A 6,000-nucleotide genomic window follows, 5' to 3' on the forward strand; every position below is an offset into this window, starting at 1 on the left:
CCAATTTGGTGGCAATCACTACATCTTGTGGTAGTGAGTTCCATAATTTAACTATGCACTCTGAGAAGTCACTACGCCTGAGCTGCACGCTGAGTTCGGATGACACGGCAACCCGCGAAGTGGTGTGGGTAATTAGGGCAATCTGGGTTGTGTGACCAAGACACACAGGCGTAGGGGAAACAATGTTGTGTTGTTTCCCCTGCTGATTGTCCTAACTACGTCTCTATGTAGTCCAGCACTCTGTTCCCACAGTGACCTCCAGAAGCCCCAGGGAAGCCCACAAGCCTGACCTGAGAGCAATGAATCCCTCCCTCTCATGTTCCCCATCACCTGGTATACACAAGTATACTGCCACTGATACTGGAGATAATGTACGTTCCTCATTACTAGTAGCCATTAAAAGCTTATCCGTCATGTATTTATTTATTTGTCACAAAATGTGGGGGTTTCTGTTCAGGATTACAGTCATACCACATCTTTCCCTCTGGTTTTCTGTTTCTCCCGCTCCAAAAGTCAGCATTTTATGTTCACTAAGTTGTTTATGGATTCCCCCACCCCTTAGGTCCCCCCGCCAAAGATTTTTCGTAGTTCAACAAAACTTGAGGTTCCTCCAAGCCCATTCGTTCATTCATTCATTCATTCATTCATTCATTCATTCATTCATTCATTCACATTTCTATACCACACAACAGGTAAAGCTCTCTGGGTGGTTTACAAAGATTGAAAACCTTAAAAATACAATATTGTACAGAATAGAAAAAAATGTTTACAGACAAACATATGAATGCACAGTGCACACTCACATATCTATCTAAACAATTTTTAACATTCCCAGGACCCAATTGAAAACATTATCATATGCTGCCAAATGCCATGAAAATAAAGGAAGGTTTTAACCTAGCATCAAAAAGATAACAATGTTGGTACCAGGTGGACCTTGCTAGGGAGATTGTTCCATAATTCTGGGGCCACCACTGAGAAGTCCCTTGTTGCCACCTTCTGAACCTTCTTCGGAGGAGGGCCTTAGACGATGAGTGCAGTATGTGGGTAGGTTCATGCTGGGAGAGGCCCTCCAGCAGGCACTGTGGTCCTGAGCTATGTAAGGCTTTATAAGTAAAAAAACGACACCTTGAATACTCTGCCTTGTGCGTAAATGGCATTCTTTTGGCTACATAAGACTCTATTCTACACTTGAAGAATTGAGATTGCTATTAGTAGCCACGATTATTATTTAGATATATATCCCGCCCTTCAAAGATATTGTCAGGGTGTCTTACAATTTTAAACACACCCTAAAATAATGAATACATTAACAGTACAATCCAGTCTGAAGTCCCACTAAATTCAATGAAACTTACCCAAGTAAGCAGTTATATTAACAGCCTTTCCCAACCTGGTGCCCTCCAAATGTTTTGGACAAGAATTCCCAGCATTCCTGACCACTGGCTACGTGGCTGGAGCTGATGGAAGTTGAAGTTCAAAATATCTGGAAGGCACTAGATTGTACCAGTGTAGGATTGCAGTCTAAAGATCAACAAAGCTTTTAAAAGCCTCTTTTTTTTTCTTTTTTTTTAAAAAAGGTCTTTGCCTGGTACTGAAAAGACACCAGACTGGGTGGCTGGGAATGATGGGAGCTGTAGTCTAAACACTTGTGGAGGTTAGGGGAAACTGTTTGACACATCAGGGAGCATTCCATGTATTTCTATTTTACCTTGTTTGTCTCAGGACTTTGGGTCAAAGATGAGTAAATGTCAGCATCCATATAAAGCAGCCTTCCTCAACCTGGGGCGCTCCAGATGTGTTGGACTACAACTCCCAGAATGCCCCAGCCATGCTGGCTGGGGCATTCTGGGAGATGTAGTCCAACACATCTGGAGTGCCCCAGGTTGAGGAAGGCTGCTATAGAGGCTGGTGGCTCCGATGTCAGTGGGTCTGTGAATCCATTCTGGGTTTCAGTGAAAACCAGTCAGAACTCCAAAGGAGCTCTCCAAAGTGCTGAGCCCCCTCCCCCAAATGACTGAAACCTAGAGTGGACTCACAGCCTCATTGACATTGGAGCCACCAGCCGCTAGTGCAGCATCCCTGCGTGGCTTGCAGGAGAAATACGTGTGTGTGTTGTGTTCCGGATGTCCTTTCCATGTCGGTGCGATTGCCATGCAAATATGGTTTGGGCTTCCTGACAATCTCCGCTTGCTTTGGTAGCTTACTCAAAATAAAAAGCCAATGCAAAACGGAAGAGCAAAGCTAGACTATGTAATGGGATGATATCTCTGACGCCCCCTTCCCAAGTCTGTTTCCTTGGCTGCTTTTCCTCCAGACATCCAGTTCCAGTCTCCTCCAAACATAAAAACATAAGAACATTATTATGGTTTTAATTTTTGTGAACCGCCCAGAGAGCTTCGGCTATCGGGTGGTATAAAAATGTAACAAATAAATAAATAATAAATGAATGAATAAGAAGAGCCCTGCTGGTTCAGACCGAGGGTCCATCTAGTCCAGCACTCTGTTCACACAGTGGCCGACCAGCTGCCGACCAGGGACCAACAAAGCAGGACATGGTGCAACACCACCCTCCAGCCCATGTTCCCCAGCAACTGGTGCACACAGGCTTACTGCCTCGGATACAGGAGGTAGCAGATAACCATTAGGACTAGTAGCCATTGATAGCCTTCTCCTCCATCACCACATCTTGTGGTAATGAATTCCATAGTTTAACTATGTGTTGTGTGAAGAAATATTTCCTTTTGTTTGTCCTGAATCTCCCACCAAGCCGCTTCATGGGATGACCCTAGGTTCTAGTATTATGGGAGGAGGAGAAAAATGTCTCCTGGTCCATATTCTCCACACCATGTGATTTTGTACATAGAATCATAGAATAGCAGAGTTGGAAGGGGCCTACAAGGCCATCGAGTCCAACCCCCTGCTCAATGCAGGAATCCTATATCTACATCTCTATATTGTCTGGGCTTGCAACCCAGCCAATGGGACTTCGTTGGGCTGCCCTTCCCAACAGTGTGATGTAGAGCCAGGTGGTATTTCTGGGTGTGGGGGCAGGGCATCGAACACCCAGCTGTGGTCAAGTTCACCCTCCCCTCCGCTTTGAACTCCTGCTCTAGTTGGCTCCACCTACAGCAACTCCTTGGCTCCGCCTACCTTTAGATGACCTGCCCCAACATGTTCAATGGGCACCAGCCACTACTGGTGTGGTGTTTTGACCCTCTGGCAAAATGCTCCTAGTACCTCAGAGGCATTGTTTGCCCTAACCCTATTTCTATTGCTTACAACCCACTCTTAATAGGCATTTAATATTCCAAGAGAGGTGGGGTAGGGTAAGAGGTCAAGTCTAGAAGCCCAATATATTTGGCTCTTTCTTTGAGAGTCATCGGACCGGGGGTGGGGGGGAAATCACGTTTCTCTACTGTCCTCTACTGTCACGTTCCTCACTTCTGTCCCACAATACTTCTTCTTTCTTCACACAGGGAAGAAAGAGGAAGTAAACAATGACCATGTGGACCATTCAGTGGGCATTTTTATTGCACTGCGTTTCCTGCGCACAACAGGAAATGGAGGTACGTTTCTCTTCCAAAAAGAGAAATATGCCTCATTTTATCGCGGAAAGAAAACCAGAAGAAGCTGGAGACATGCGGGAGGTGGACAGTGGCATTAAAAGCAACTGTGAAAAAACGTGTGTGGCTAGCAGCAAACAAGCAATAACACACTCATCAGATAACGCTCCTTGTCCCTTATTTAGTTATTTTACAGCGTTTGTATACTGCTCCATATTGACACTAAAAGACACAAGATAGGATAAAAGAATAAAATGCCATGTTAAAATAATTACTATTTTTAAAAGGAAATAGAATTCTGCTAAAACGGTGGGCCAGTCACTCAAGGAAGTCTTCCTGAAATAAAGGTATTTCCTTTCCCACAGTCACTGCAGTATCACTCATGGCCTCCGAGCGTGAGTACTTCCTCGTCCAGAACCCCCAGAACTTCTTTGACGCCTACTGCCACTGTCACCAACGCGGGACCACGCTGGCCACATTTCGAGACGCCACAGATATGGAGCCTGCTGCCTCCCTGTGCCCCAACTGCTCTGTCTGGATTGGGCTGTATTATCAAGTTTTCTCCTGGCTCTGGATCAATGGTGACCCATATAGGTTTCAACAGTGGAGCCCAGGATCCAGGCCCACACAGAGCTGTGCGGTTATGAGAGAGGCCCTGTGGTATCCAGAGAACTGCCGCCAGAAAAATCCGTTTGTGTGTTCTACAGGTGAGTAGTGAGGCAGGTGTGTGTACACTCAAGGGTAGACATGGTGGGGCACCTGCTGAGGTCCCCAAGCTCAGCAGGGGCTACTAACAGGAGTTGCTCCTCCTGCTGGTTCACCTGTTTCTTGCTCTGGCCCAGATAATGGTGGCAGTGAGAAGTAGATGGGATTGCCTGCTTCCTCCCTGGCTCTCTGCCTGTCAAGAAAGCATGAGGTAGCAAGGATGGGTAAAGAGAAGGAGGAGCAATAGCACCTGGCCTTCAAAACATGGCACCGGAACTCTATGCATGGCCAGGAGTGCCTGCTATCAGCTTCGTCTGATATGCCAGCTGCACCCCTTCCTAGAGTCGGAAGACCTAAAGACAGCAGTGCACACGCTAGTAACTTCGAGGCTCGACTTCTGCAATGCGCTGTACATAAGGCTACCTTTGTGCCTAGTCTGGAAACTTCAACTAGTTCAAAATATGGCAGCCAGGCTGGTCACCAGTACACCTATGGGTGACCACATTACACCAGTTTTAAAATCTCTTCACTGGCTGCCAATTAGTTTCCGGGCGAAGTATAAAGTGTTGGTTATCACCTTTAAAGCCCTACATGGTTTGGGTCCAGGTTACCTGCGGGATTGCCTTCTCCCGTACAATCCGCCCCACGCACTCAGGTCCTCTGGGGAGAATTTATTCTAGCCAACAAAAACTAGGCTGACGGGTATTACCCAGAGGACCTTCTCTTCTGCTGCTCCCAGTTTGTGGATGGCCTGCCAGGAGAGATTCGTCAAGTTAACAGCCTTCCGGAATCTAAGAAAGCCATAAAGACTGATCTCTTCCGGCAGGCCTACCCAGTTGAATTTTAAGATGCCTTTTTAATGTGCTGCTTTTAATAATGTATTAGTTTTAAATGTTTTAATTAGTTATTTGTAATTTATGGTGTTTGCATTTGTGTTGTACCCTGCCTCGATCCAGAGGGAGAGGCGGGTAACATATGATGATGATGATGATGATGATGATGATGATGATGTGGCTACCATTTTGTCTCTGGACAATCAGCCATTCATTCACCATCCATCCATTTCTGATGGTTGACTTATAGGGAGGAATTTCTCCTCCTTGTGCCCCCCCCCAAATCAGTTCAGCGGGATTCCTCAGTCCCCTGGAGTAGATTTGTGGAGCTGTGTGTGTGTGTGTGTGTGTGTGTGTGTGTGTGTGTGTGCAGGGGGAGGGGGAGGGGGAACTCCCACCCCCCTCCATTTCAGCAATGGAAGTAGTTCCATCAGCGAAAGGACTTCAGTAACTATGGAGGTGCTTCAGCTATAGGGCGGTATAGAACTAATGAATGAAGGAATTTGATTCCACCCATAATTTTGCTGAGAACTCATTTGCCCCAGTGAATAACTGAGTGCAACCACTGTGAGAACCAAGACGAATCAGCTGAGGGCCTTCCCAGATGTCTAAAAGGAAAAGGCCTTGATTGCTGAACTTTGTTGTGAGGAATCCAGGCAGTGTCTTTTTCCTCAATGAGTGTGCATACTGTGGAGAGCTTACACTTCCTCAGCGCTTAACCACAACTTTGAGAGTCAGCATATGAAATGTTGAACTTGTACTTGAGAGGATTTGGGTTCAAATCCCGCCCCACCCCCGCCCCCACTGGATAATGTTGGTCTGTCACAGACTCTCAGCCTGACCTGGGTTAATATGAGAATCTGCGGTGTGGAGTACTCCTTGGCAGGATCTACACT

This window comes from Elgaria multicarinata, chromosome 3 (genome assembly GCF_023053635.1).
Source record: "Elgaria multicarinata webbii isolate HBS135686 ecotype San Diego chromosome 3, rElgMul1.1.pri, whole genome shotgun sequence".
NCBI lineage: Eukaryota > Metazoa > Chordata > Lepidosauria > Squamata > Anguidae > Elgaria > Elgaria multicarinata.